This window comes from Sus scrofa, chromosome 12 (assembly GCF_054392235.1).
Source record: "Sus scrofa isolate SSC_HxYL_T2T_F1_AM1 chromosome 12, Sscrofa_HxYL_maternal_Yorkshire_Landrace_v2.0, whole genome shotgun sequence".
NCBI lineage: Eukaryota > Metazoa > Chordata > Mammalia > Artiodactyla > Suidae > Sus > Sus scrofa.
In genome coordinates, this window is record NC_139394.1 from 8,510,183 (window position 1) to 8,524,338 (window position 14,156).

The 14,156-nt window shown below is 49.8% G+C and overlaps 1 long non-coding RNA gene across 44 annotated transcripts in view; it reads left to right on the forward strand.

Moving 5' to 3' along the window:
* Positions 1–14,156, forward strand: part of LOC102165318 (uncharacterized) — a 387,409-nt gene that overhangs the window by 202,479 nt on the left and 170,774 nt on the right. For 32 of the 44 annotated variants that reach the window (XR_014820740.1, XR_014820744.1, XR_014820748.1 and 29 more), the window contains one exon: positions 378–503. The exons of 8 other annotated variants lie outside the window; for them this stretch is intronic. This is a non-coding gene — a long non-coding RNA (uncharacterized LOC102165318). Of the gene's footprint in view, positions 1–377; positions 3,457–11,775; positions 12,751–14,156 lie in introns of those variants that run through there. 4 more of the 44 variants (XR_002337033.2, XR_014820757.1, XR_014820771.1 and 1 more) reach the window with 4 other exon arrangements.

The following is a 14,156-nucleotide window of genomic DNA, read 5'->3' on the forward strand; positions in this document are numbered from 1 at the left end:
GCAACCTCAAGGTTCCTAGTCGGATTCATTAACCACTGAGCCACGACGGAAACTCCAGTCTATCTAATCTCTCGTTGCTTCTATTTCTCTGGAGAACTCTGATTCAGCGACTTTAAGCACAGGAGACTAGCAGACCCAGAGGCTGCTGAAGCTGCAGCCATGAGGCCAGTCTGGACCACGTGCTAATTTCTGCTTCTAGGCGTAGCTCCCACTCTGTTCCCACACTCTGCCATATCCAGCCCCGGAGGTTCCTAGCTGGCTGGAGCCTGGTCCCCCTCTGTCCGCCAAAGAGCTCTCCTCCTCTCCTTTCTGGTGTCAACGAATTCCATCCTCCTGACAAGGCAGTTTCACCGTTTTGCAATCCTTGTCATCCACAGGGACACACACCTCAGCAACCTCTGCCCCTCTGACCTCATCCAAGTCACTGGCCTTGGGAGGCAGCCCAGGTGTTTCGATTGGGCCAACTGCTGACATTCCCTGCTGGTGACAACTTCTCCTCAAAGGTATGTGTGGAAGGTGAGATTTACAGAGGCTGTCGGTCAGGTGACGCGAGAGGAAGAGGGGGCCGTGGTTCAGCGTCCGCATCTCCCCCGACTCAACCCTCGGAACAGACCATGGCTGCTTCCTGGGGCACCACTGTGAGACAGGGGTGGGGGAGTGTCTTGGAAAAGATTTGCTGCATTGAAAAAAAAGTACTAAAAAGAAAGCCTCTTAGGCCATGTAGCTTTGGGGTAAGGAAGAGGTGGAGACCTCGCCAGAGTAAGCCTCCGAAGCTTCCTGTTTTCAGGCAAGCGGGAAGCATAGTGCAAACATCCTTCTTCATTTATGCTCTTTGTTCTTGCTCAGCCAGTGTGCTGTTCGACAGGGTGGCCTTTCAGACGCATGCTCCCGTCTGCATTATCTGCTTCAGATCAAAAGAGAAAATGCATGAGAATGTGCTCAGAAGGCCTGGTTCCCGCACACATGCCAGTTATAATCATAATCATAAATGCTCGGGCTGGGACCTCTTGGGGACTCTAGGCTTGTGTGTCCCTCCCTGAGCTCCGTCCGTCTCCTCCCTGGAGAGCTCAGGCCAGCCCGCACTTACTGCATGTTAATTGCCAGGCTTCCGTAAGCCTTGGGGGGACTTTCACCCCAGTGGAACCTGAACGAACTAAGTTAGAGAATGAGGGTTTCCTTTTCTCCCCGAGAGCACGGGGACCAAAGAATTCATTCATTCCATGCCTTTGCAAATTCTCTTTGAGCAGCTACTGCTCCCGCCTTCCCCGTCCCCCGCCGCAAGATCTATCCGTCCACTATCATGTTTCTCCACTTACCCAGGACAGTTCCCCGTTTGCACTGGTTTTCCCAGCGTAGTTACTCATAGCACATGTCCATTTTCAAGAGTGCTCCCGTTGAGATGATAAGTTCTGTGGTCTCAAGATCTGTGATGCTTCTGGGCAACCATGAAAAAAAAGTCAGGGATCTTTTCTAGGTACCAGGACAGGGCACCCAAATGCTGATGATTGAACCAGTTTGGCTCTTTGCTGATCATGGCGATTGGAGGCAGGGGGATCGGGGAACCGTTGTGTTAGGTCTCCTGGACAACCCTCCAGGGGATGGAATGTGCTGGACTAGTAGGTGACCAGAGGTGCGTGGGAGTGGCCTTTGTGCGGTCTCGGTGTTGTCACGGGGTGAAAAATTAGCCCCCGCTTTTAAATGCGATCAGGGAGACGCTCGATTCAAGTCAAGGTCTTCGTGAGGGAACTGGGCTTCGGGAATACGACAGAGTTGAGTGAAAATAAGCAGCAGCCTCTGAGCCTCTTTGTGGCAATACGTTACCATACGTCCAGTGGGCGGATGGTCAGGAACATGTGTCATTTGTTTAGAATTCGGCACATTAGGAGGTGTATTTGCATGTGCTCTGACTCAGGGCTCCTGGCAATGGGAGGCATGGAGGAAAGGAATGATCAACCTCTCTTTAAAAAAATTTCTTTTCTTTTTCTTTTCATCTTTTTAGGGCTGGGCATGTGGCAAATTCCCAGGCTAGGGGTCGAATTGGAGCTGTCGCTGCCGGCCTATGCCGCAGCCACAGCCACGCCAGATCTGAGCCACAACTGCAACCTAGACCACAGCTCACGGCAACACCGGATCCTTAACCCACTGAGCGAGGCCAGGGATCGAACCCGCGTCCTCATGGATATTAGGTTGGTGACCGCTGAGCCACCATGGAACTCCTCACTTTTTTTTTTTTTCTTAATTAAAAAAAAAGCAAGGAAACTTTTCCAAAGTTGTCCAGCTAAAGGGTGGCAGAATCCTGTCTTGATGAGCTCACTCAAGTCTATTAGTCTTCCTACCTTATTTATTATCGTGGAGATCATATCAGAAGACAGGCCAGAGCCTTTTGCATTCCAGAAATAGGTGTTTTGATGCTCGCCAAAGGCAGAGCTGGCTCCAGAGGAACAAGCTTAGGGTTCTATGAGAGCAGTTTATACACTATTTATACAGAGACCAGCCCCATCAGAGAGGCTGCTACGAATTGGGCAGTGGTGACGGAGCTGTTTCCAGAGCTCTGGGGCTCCAAGGGGATCAAGCCAGCCCATCTCCCTTTACAACTAGCAGGCCTTCCTGCCCAGAGGACAAACAGGGGCAGGAGCCCAGCCCTGCACCCAGGGAGCAGAGGAGTGGGCCAGGCCCGGGCTCCCGCTACGTGATTGCGAACATGTGAAGCCAGGGTGATTGAACTGCGGGTGACCCCGCGCAGCAAGGAGGCTAATTAGAGCTTCTCTTCCCCACACTTCAGTCACAAGCCCCCCTCCTGCCCTTCCTCCTGATGGTGCGGCTGATAAGGAGGGATTGAATTTATGAAAAGCGATGAAGATGTTTGGATAAGCCTCGGGACCAAGGCGAGCCAGCCGGACGAGTCCGGGCCTGACGGAGGCAGCGGGGTTGTCTGGCAGCGGCGGAAGGGGCCGGCGAGGCCAGGCCGGAGGAAGGGGGGGAAACGAGCCCTGAACGTGACGCCCACGGGCGTGGCCCGGGGGCTGCTCCCCTGGGCCGTCACGGTGGAAAGGGGCTTGCTGAAAGCTGGCTCTGCGGGGAGATTGTCAGCTTGCCCCATGTCGCCTGGCAGCCCGCAGCTCCTGCCTGGACCCAGGGAGAGCCTGTGTGAGCAGAAGAAACCAGAGGACCGAGGCCGATGAGTAACCAAAGGGTGGGAGCCTAGAAAACGGCTCATCCCTTCCAGAGGTGAAGGTCAGACTGGGAAGAATAAGGAAGGGGAAAACGTGCACCAAGCACCGGGCAGAGGGCACTGTATGTCGTATCCCACCTGGTCCTTTTCTGTGAGTGTCATGCCTACCGCATGCATGGAATAAGTAAAGCTCAGAGAGGGTCCGTAACTTCCCCAAGGCCACACAGCCAATATGTGACGAATCGAGGCATCAAAACCAAGTTGTGAATTAAAAAAAAAAAAAATCAAGCAATGAGACCAAGTAGTGAATTCAAACAAACAAACAGGAGTTCCCGTTGTGGCCCAGCAGGTTTAGAACCTGATTAGTATCCATGAGAATGTGGGATCGCTCCCTGGCCTCGCTCTGTGGGTTAAGGATCTGTTTTGGCTGTGAGCTGTTGGTTCACAGATGTGGCTCAGATCCCGAGTTGCTGTGGCTACGTGAGTCTCAGCTATAGCTCAGACTGGACCCTTAGGCTGGGAACTTCCATATGCTGCAGGTTTGGCTATAAAAAGACAAACAAACAAATCAAGCAGTGAGACTCTGGACACTTTGTTCCAAATGAGCCGCTCCAGGCCGGTCCTCTGTGCCCCACGGGAAGGTGGACACAGGTGTATCTGCCAGGGCGGGAGGGGGAGCTCCATCTTTTTTTCTGGGCTGCCTTGACTCATTCTTTGGCTGGATGGTTCCCTTCGCGTTGGCCCCCTGGTTTTCCTCAGGTGGTGACGGGAAATAGATGCCATCTGCCCACCCAGGACCCACTCCCCCCTTAACCCTCAATGTTGGCTGTGGGAGCATCAGCTTCTAAGGTCTTGGAGGGAAATGTCCCGTCAGCTGCCTGACCCCCAGCACCCACACCGTCTGTCATGGAAGAGCCTCGGTTCCCTGGACAGCTGATCTCCTGGTCTGGCTGCTGTGTGCCCTGCTGAGGGCTGCTTGAGAACCAGGGCGCGGTAGCTGTGTTTCTCCTGGCTGGTGCCCACCCACGCTGAGTCTGATTCACGGGTGATGATGGAGGCTGAGGGACCACTGTCTTGGGTGTGCAAAATGGACTGTGTCCCCATGGCCAAGGGTGGGGCCAGGAGCAAGGCGGGCTGGCTGGCATGCAGTATAAAGTTCTATGGGATGAAAGTGTCCCCTGCCTCTAGATTAAGACACTCCCCCCAAATCCCAGCATGCTTGGCATGGGGGGCAGGGGAGGGGGAGCAAGAGCAGAAGCAGAGAGCTAACCTTGGCGGGGTTTCCCCAACTCGGCTCTGGATCCTGACTTTCTCCTGCCTCCCAGAGGCCAGACTCCAGGAGGTAAGAGGGAGATGCAATGACGGCCCCTCCCCACACCGGACACCCGCCTCCTAGATTGATTTGTTTATTTACTTTTCTCCCCTTTTCTTTCTTCCTTTCGGGCAGCTCTCGAGGCATTTGGAAGTTCCCAGGCTAGGGGCTGAATCGGAGCTGTAGCTGTCTGCCTACACCACAGCCACAGCAACGCCAGATCCAAGCCACATCTGTGACCTACAACCAGAGTTCACCATGACACCGGATCCTTAACCCACTGAGCGAGGCCGGAGATCGAACCCACATCCGCATGGATACTAGTCAGAGTCATTACCACGGAGCACAGTGGGAACTCCCCTAGATTTATTTTTAATCATCGCGGAGACTCACACGGTTTGAGTTAGCCAGCTCCGTAGCCTGCTCATCACGGCTGATTCCAAAGTCACGCGTCCCTCATTATTTTCAACACTCCCTTTTCCAGGAACTTTCGCCTCCGCTGGGAATCTTTTTTCAATAAGAAGGCAAAGCTATGATCCCAATAATTAAGGCTGGGACCGTTCAGTGCGCTCTGGTCTGATCCAGTTGGGGCTGAGAGGTAGTCAGAAAGCATAAAGCCAGGGTGGAGGAAATGTTGGTGCATTTTGATATAAAACACCCTCCACTCTGGTTAAATGCAAGGCACGATGTATAAATCAGCCTGGGTCATTTACGTTAACGGTTCAGACTTGGTTTTAATATTGGTCATGGTGCCTGCCACGCATTTCATTCGTGTCAGTTTAACAGTTGGGTACATGGGCCAGGGGTAACATTAATGATTACTTGGTGGTTAAGTGGACGCGGAGTTTTTACACAAAATGCCAGGGGCACAGACCAGGGTCGGTGTTCCCCTGCGGGAGCTGTGCTAGGCAGGGCACGGCCGTGGGCCTGGGAGCACTGGAGCTCCCAGGAGGACAGCTTAGAAGAATGCCCTGAGCCCTAGCAGGTTCAGCTGGGCCTCCTCTGGACCCCTCCCCAGGGGGCCCCTGGAAAGCTGAGCTGCCACTCCTTTGAGGTTGAGTCATTGTCTGAGCAAAGGCTTTCTCTACGGAGCCAGGGAACTACTCAGCAAGCAGCTCCCAAGGGCCCAGAAGAAATAGAGGCAGTGGGCCCTGGGCCTCCCTCTCCGGGAAGAAGCCTCCTGTGCAGCCTGGGAGGGTTTGCCTTGCGCCGGGCTGGCATTGCCCATCTGTGATTTATGCTGATGTTTATAGAAAGCACACGGGTTTGCTCATTCATAAAATGGAAGGACAGAGTGTTTGGGGCCCTGGCAGGGCTCTGGGGCAGCTCTCAGGCTAATGTGGCTGATTGGAAAGGCCAATTATAATCATTTCTGGAAACGGCTTGATTTGCCCGCAGGGAGAAGGTCAAGGTTGCAGGGGAACCGGCTCCAAGGAGGAGCCCGAGTGAGCGCGGGCCACCAGCCCCATGGCTGGAGCCAAACTGAACTGTTCTGAAGGGTCCCCTCTGGTCCCGGCTGTCCCCGCAGCCCTCCTGCTCCCAGACATCCTTCTGTCTTCCGAAGCTTCCTGGCTGGTGGGGAGGCTGAGCTGGGACCATGTGATACAAAGATAGGCAGGTGGCCTTGTGAAAATGCTGGAAGAAGCAGGGGTGCTCCCCGGTCCCTTTGGAGCAGTCGAGCTAGGGGTTCTTTAAAGTGGAAAACCTGTTTATGAACATTCAAACTCCCTTCGCGCGAGGCCATATAAAAAGTCTTAGCATTGTAACCATACACGAGTCTATATTTTCTACATAGATACGTTAATGTATAGTTCAGCTTTTCATAAGACGCTGTCGAAATAGATCATTCGTTCTGTTCAACATAAGCACTATTTTCAAATCCAATACTTGAACTACTTCCTCTGTACATGGTGTAAGCAGGGCTAATGAGGATAGATGCTCTTTATTAAGAGGCATGTGCTCGGCATATTCACCATCGCCAAAGTTTTGTTGTTTGTTTTTATGGCTGTACTTGTGGCACGGAAGTTCCAGGGCCAGGGGTTGAATCTGAGCCACAGCTGCAACCTATGCTACAGGATCCTTTAACCCCCTGCGCCGGGCTGGGGATCGAACCCATACCTCTGTCTCCACCGGAGCCACTGCAGTCAGATTCTTAACCCCCGGTGCCACAGGGGGAGTTCCTGAGGTTGGGTATGCTAGGTAGTATTTTCTTTTCGCTTTGATCGCAACAACACAAAATCCTTAAGGTTATAGACATTCCATAAGTAAAGTCCAGAGACATTACTTTAGCTGATGAATCAAATTCTCACATAACACTATGGTATTAAAAATTAAAAAACAAAAAACAAAAAACTTTTTAAATCTGCCCCCATGAGCCTCGTGCTCCATTGAGCTGGGTTTCACCGTCTTCTCCTGTAGCTCTGCCTAGAGGCCCAATGGGTGGGTGGGTGGACATTTGAGAACCAGTTTGAAGCTAGAGTCCAGTAAATAGTGATTTTTCGGGGAGTTCCCGTCGTGGCGCAGTGGTGAAGAAATCCGACTAGGAACCACGAGGTTGCGGGTTTGATCCCTGGCCTCGCTCAGTGGGTTAAGGATCTGGCTTTGCCATGAGCTGTGGTGTAGGTCGCAGATGCGGCTCGGACCCGTGTTGCTGTGGCTCTGGCGTAGGCCAGCAGCTGTAGCTCTAATCGGACCCCTGGCCTGGGAACCTCCATATGCCACAGGAAGCGGCCCTAGAAAAGGCAAAAAGACCCCCCCAAAAATTAAATAAATAAATAGTGACTTTCTTTCGTTGCTGCCCTGCCCTCCAGCTCTGGATGCCAGGCGCTATGAACTGGGTTTTGGTGGTGTCTGTGGGTCAAGCGTGGGGGGGCAGTAGATTTGGGTCTATTAAGTGAGAACTAGGTCTAAGCAAAATGCAAAGAGGCATCTTTGATGGCTTTCTCCTTCCTCTTTTGAGCCAAAGCCTCAGAAAGTGTGGCGGCTCAAACCTGACAAGCTCCCTGAAGCCTGTCCTGTGAGAAGGAAAAGAAAAGGCAGGATGGAACCATAGGGAACTGGACCGAGAATGAGAAAAACTGAATCCTCAGCCCCCTGACTGCATCTGCTCCCCTGAAATCAGGAACTCCCACTTCTGACCCTGCCTGTTTCATTTTGACAGGTGAGCAGCAGCTCTGCTCCCTAAAGTATCTGTTTATCCGTCTAGAACTGAGTTCTGCAATCTATGGCCTGCAGCCAAATATGGCCCGCTGACCTTTTTGTAAGGCCCATGAGCTAGAATGGTTTTTATGTTTTTGATGTCTTTTTAGGGCTATGGCACCTGGACGTTCCCAAGGTGGGGGTCGAATTGGAGTTGTAGCTGCCAGCCTGTACCACGGCCAGAGCAACTCGAGATCTGAGCCGCATCTGCGACCTACACCACAGCTCATGGCAATGCCGGATCCTTAACCCACTGAACGAGGCCAGGGATCGAACCCTCGTCCTCATGAATCCTAGTCAGGTTCATTTACCACTGAACCATAGTAGAAACTCCTACTTTTTTTAATAGTCAAAAAAAAAAAATCAAAAGAATAACATTCTGAGACAGGTGAACATTGTATGAAGTTTGAGTATTGAAAAATAAAATTTTATTGGAACACATGTGCACTCATGTGTGCATGCGTGTGCACACACAAACACACACGGCCAAAGATTTGATCTATGTCTGTTTTAGTTGGCTCAGGCTGCCATAGCAAAGCACCACAGGCTGTGAGGCTTAAACAACAGAAATTTATTCTCAGACCTGGAGGCCAGAAATCCACAATTAAGGTTTCTTCCGAGGTCTCCCTCCTTGGCTTGTAGACAGCCGTCTTCTTGCTGTATCTGCTGTGCCCACAAACATCTGTGTCCTAATCCTGCCCTTTTTTTTTCTTTTTACAGCTGCACTTGTGGCATATGGAAGGTTCCAGGCCAGGGATGAATTGGAGCTGCATCTGCGACCTCTGCTGCAGCTTGCAGCAATGCTGGATCCTTAACCCACTGAGCGAGGCCAGGGATAGAACCCACATCCTCACAGAGATAATGTTAGGTCCTTAACCCACTGAGCCACAGTGGGAACTCCCTAATCTCTCTTATAAGGATGCCAGGCATATTGGATCAGGGTCCACCAGTATGACCTTCTCTTACCTTAATTATCTCTTTCAAGGTTCTGTCTCCAAATCCAGCTCTGGTGTCCATGTAGCAGGGCCTTTCTCTGGACGAGGCACTGGGCTGAGCACTGGTGGCAAATGCATTCTTTTAATTTACCTGTAACACAGTCCTGAGGCATCCTTGTCCCCATTTACACAAGTAACAGGTCCCTGGAAACTCAGTTGCAGGAAATTGGTCCAGTTGCCTGATTCCAAAGCCCTGTCTATGGGTAAAAGAAAAATAAGGAGTTTCCATTGTAGCTCAGTGGGTTAAGAACCTGATTTTGTGTTCCTGAGGATGTGCAGTCAACCCCTGGGATCGCTTAGTGGGTTAAGGATCCAGCATTGCTGCAAGCTGTGGCGTAGGTCACAGTGTGGTTTGGATCTGGCATTGCGTGGCTGTGAGGTAGGCTGGCAGCTGCAGCTCTGATTCAACCCCTGGCCTGGGAACTTCCATATCTGGGGCTGTGGCCATATAAAGATAAAATATAGGAAAAATAAAGGATACTGGAGAGAAAAAATGGGGGTTATGTGGGGCTGGCTTTGCGAACACCCCTGCAGACTCTCAGCAGGCCTTGGTGTCCCATCTTACTTAGTGAGAATCTGAAGCTCAGGGTTGTCACTGCTTCCTGGCTGGGTGACAAGGAGCCTGAGACTCCAGTCTCCTCTCTAGAATACCTTACAGGTTACACTGGCTAACCTATGTTGCAGGAGCTGATAATTCCTGAGTCTGTGAGCCTTGTCCTCCTTCTGACCCTGGAGAGAGGGACGCTTGTGTCATTGGGATGGGTCCCCTTTTGCTGCAACGTGAAGACCCACAGACCAAGCTTTGGGTGTGGTTCCTGGACACCTGCCTGGGCCTCTTCAGCATCTTAAAGTTGCTTCAACAGGGCCCTGGGAATAGCAGAAATTATCGCAACATTGTAAATCAATTATACATCAATCAAACTTAAAAAAAAAAACACACAGGGCCTTGGGGCATGTCCATGCTTTTGGATGTACCCACAGCCCCCGCCTCAGGCTGTCTAGAGGATGAGGGGCTTCCCAAGGACTCCCCTCCTCGCCCCCCCTCCCTGGCAGCAGGGAGCTCGTTCTGCTGTGAGACCCTCAGCAGGGGACATCGTGGGGCCTGTAAGGTCAGGGGGATGAGGAAGAGCCTGGAAGTCCTGGCTTGTACAGAGTGGCCAGGACTCCCTCGATGCCAAGGTCCAAATTCATGGTGGCTGTGTGACCTTCGTCACATCTCCTGATATTCTGGAACCTCAGTGTCACCATCTGTAGAATGGGCGAGGAGAAACCTTACCCAGATCTGCTTTATTGGTGCGAAGCCTTTGGCAGTTCTGGTGCCAAAAATGAGGACGGTGATAGGGACTTTTGTATCCAGGCTGCTTAAAACGGCACAAAAATCCACAGCCATTGTAAGAATGTGGTGCTTAGAGTGACAGAGGGCTAGGAAATTGTGTCTTCCTGTCTCTGCCTCGTGCCTCCAAATTCTTTTATTTTCTTTTTTTTAAAATACATTTTATTAGGGTAGCGTTAACTTACAAGGCTGAGTTAGTTTCATACAGCAAGGTACATCAGTTATACATTTATGTATATCCATTCCTTTTCAGATTCTTTTCCCATATAGGTTATTACACAGTATTAAGTAGATTTCCCTGCGCTATATGATAGGTCCTTATTCCCTATTTTATATAGAATAGTGTGTTTATATCCGAAAGAAGCATGAGATGATGCCATTTGCAGCAACATGGATGTACCTGTAAATTCTTTACTCTCGGCTCCGAGAGAAGGCTCAGAAAGAAAAAGGCGAATTGGCATTTCCCATAGTCGTGTCTTTGAGTTTCTTAAGTTCCCGTGGTGGCCTGTGTTAAGCTGGGCTCATCGGTTCCTCGCCAGAGCAGTTTCATTTTTCCAGGACGTCGTAAGTGGGAGCTTCCTCCTGCTTCCTAGACACCGTCTTCTCTTTCTGGGGTCCTCAGCTGCCTGAAAGTCCTAGTGGGACATCCAGGGGAAAAAGGTCATTTTGGTACTAATTACAAACATGATATACATGGGGACAAAAGGACTTGTCACAGGGACCCAGAAATCAGTTTGAAGGCGCTCCCCTTGGCCAAGGCTGGCACAGATTTGATCACCGAAATAATTAAGTACGGGAAAGAAAGATCATCTTAGCTGTGGCTGCTGTTGAAAAGGGAGCAGAGATGGGGCGGGGGCTTACACAACAGACATGTACTTCTCACAATTCTGCATCCGGCGAAGTCCAAGATCAAGGCGCCGGCAGACTCAGTGTCTTGCAGTTCACAGATGGCCACTCCTTGCTCTGCCTTTCCAGGCAAAGAGAGCAAGGCAGCTCTCTGGGGGCGGGGCGATTGTATCAGGGCACTAACTGCACCCACCAGGGCTCCACCCTCATGACCTAATCACTTTCCAAAGGCCCCGCCTCCTACAACCATTGGGGATGGCAGCGTATACATGGGCAGGGGCTGGGAGCAGGGGAACACAAATATTCAGTCCATAAAAATGATAAACTGTTAAAAATAAGAATTCATGGGTCCTTGCTAATGATACTTATGGATAGGTGGATAAATGGATAGATGCATAATAGATTAATGGAGGGAAAGAGGGTTCTTACCAACAGAAATCTGGCCAATTCTTAAATGTGGGAACACCAGAGTCAGAGAATTACCATTCAAAACCATCATGGTGGAGTTCCCGTCGTGGCGCAGTGGTTAACGAATCGGACTAGGAACCATGAGGTTGCAGGTTCGGTCCCTGCCCTTGCTCAGTGGGTTAACGATCCGGCGTTGCCGTGAGCTGTGGTGTAGGTTGCAGACGCGGCTCGGATCCCGAGTTGCTGTGGCTCTGGTGTAGGCCGGTGGCTACAGCTCCGATTCAACCCCTAGCCTGGGAACCTCCATATGCCGAGGGAGCGGCCCAAGAAATAGCAACAACAACAACAAAAAGACAAAAAAAAAAAAAAAAAAAAAAAAAAAAAAAACCATCATGGTGAAGACTGGATCTGGTAAGAATGAATGGTTAAAAAAAAGAATGGATGGTAAATCTGGGGAGAGATTTTGATGAGGAGAAAGATACCTGCATCCACTTAAAATTTATCCTCTCAGACTGCTTACTGTTTTCAAGGGAGAAAACCCACAACCACAGCCATTATTAGTGGAGAACTGCACAACGTCTTGACCGGGTAATCGGAAGGAGCATCACCCATGAGGGACAGATGACATCTGGTACCTCTGGAGGGGACCCCCTCAGAGGGATGCATAAGCTGGACACCTGTCAGGAACGTATAACGTCCGTCTCTTCACAAGGAAGCATCAGACCTACCTTCTGTGAGAAACATGTGTTAAAAGAAAAAAAAGTGGGAGTTCCCATCATGGCTCAGCAGGTTCAGAACCCGACCAGTATCCATGAAGACTTAGATTCAATCCCTGGCCTCACTCAGCAGGTTAAGGATCTGGTATTGCCATGAGCTGCTGTGTAGGTCACAGATGGGGCTCAGATCCTGTGTGGCTATGGTGGCAGCTACAGCTCTGATTTGACCCCTAGCCTGGGAACTTCCATATGCTGCAGGTGTGGCCCGAAAAAAAAAGAAGGGTAGGGTGGGACTAAATTCCTTAAAAATATCAATGTCCGAGTTCCCTGGTGGCTCGGTGGGTTAAGGATCCAGCATTGTCCCTGCTGTGGCTTGGGTGGCTGATGTGACACAGGTTCAATCCCTGGTGTGAAAACTTTTGGATACTGTGGGCACAGCCAAAAAATAAATATATGAAAATTAAGAAATTAAAACATCAATGTCATAAAAGACTGAGGAAGCTGTGGAATGTTCCCGATTAAAGGTGACCAAAGAGATTTGACAACTCCATGCAATACCCAGCCCCACCGATGCTAGACTGGGTTTTGCACTAAAGGGACACAGTGGTGTAAAGGAAATTACTAGATCAAGTGATAAAACTGGAACATGGGCCGAGATTAAAGTATCTTATTAATGCACGTTTATTTATAAAGTCGAGAACTTTACTTTGGTTAGGTAAGAGAATATTATTGTTTCTAGGAAATAAACACAGACTAATTTAGGAGTAAAAGGCTGTGATGAATATAAGTTACCCATAAATGATTCAAAAAAAGAAAAGAAAAGAAAATATACACACGCATCCACAAAGAGAATGAGAGAGAACAGACATGAGTGGGCAAGTGTGTAAATGGAGTAAAATATTAACAATAGGCAACTCTGGGAAAGAGTGAGTTTTTTGCAACGTTGTGTAAGTTTAAAAAAAAAGAAAATTTCCCAAACGGAAATGTTTTTTAAAAAAAAGCACAGCAGAGGAGGCCTGGATGGCTGAAGACCCACCTGTCATTCTGGCATGCTGGATTGATTTTGCTCGACACGGTGAGAAGATCGGCATCTGGTTGGTAAAATCACCAAATCCTGCAACTTTAGTCCTGCAACTTTCGCCCGCCCTCCCCCACCCCCACCCAACTGCCTGGTACCAGCTTCATTCCTAGTGTCTGGCTTTGGCTTGGGCAGTCTTGCTGTTAGCAGTGTCTTTCTTTTTTCTTTCTGTTTGTCTGACTCTAGCCTCGCCTTCAGAGCCTAGCTTAAGCCCACCTCCTCCAAGAAGCCTTCCTGGACTGCTCCAGCTCATATTCAAGGATGAATGTGAACACGGATGGGCCTAGAGACTGTCACACTAAGTGAGGAGAGTCAGACAGAGAAGGACAAATACATGCGATATCACTTAGATGTGAAATCTTAAAAAACAAAAAACAAAAAACAGTACAAATGGACTTACCGAAAAACTGAACAGACTCCCAGACATAGAAAACAAATGTATGGTAAGCGAAGGGGAAGTGTAGGGGAGGGATAAAAGGAGAGTTTGGAATTAACAGATACACATTTCTCTATATAAAATAGTAAGCAAGGACCGACTGTATAGCACAGGGAACTCTATGCAATATCTTGTAATCAACTATAATAGAAAAGAATCTGGAGTTCCTGTCATGGCTCAGTGGTTAACGAATCCAACTAGGAACCATGAGGTTGCAGGTTCGATCCCTGGCTTTGCTCAGTGGGTTAAGGATCCAGCATTGCTGTGAGCTGTGGTGTAGGTCGCAGACGCGGCTCAGATCCCATGTTGCTGTGGCTCTCGTGTAGGCCGGCGGCTACATCTCCAATTAGACCCCTAGCCTAGGAACCTCCATATGCCACAGGAAGTGGCCCTAGAAAAGGCAGAAAGACAAAAAAAAAAAAAAAAAAAAGAATCTGAAATATATATAGTCACTTTGCTGTGCACCAGAAACTAAATTGTAAATCAACTATACTTTAATAAAAAAAATAAAGAAAATGGTGAACCCGTGATGCTGAAATTGTAGGCTTTCCGTCTTCAAATGCTACTAGTGTACTAGGCTTGTGGCTGAGAGCAGTTGGAGCCCCAGGTCGACTGGTGACTCCGTTGGTCATTGGGCCAGTCCCCTTCCCTTCTTTGGGCCT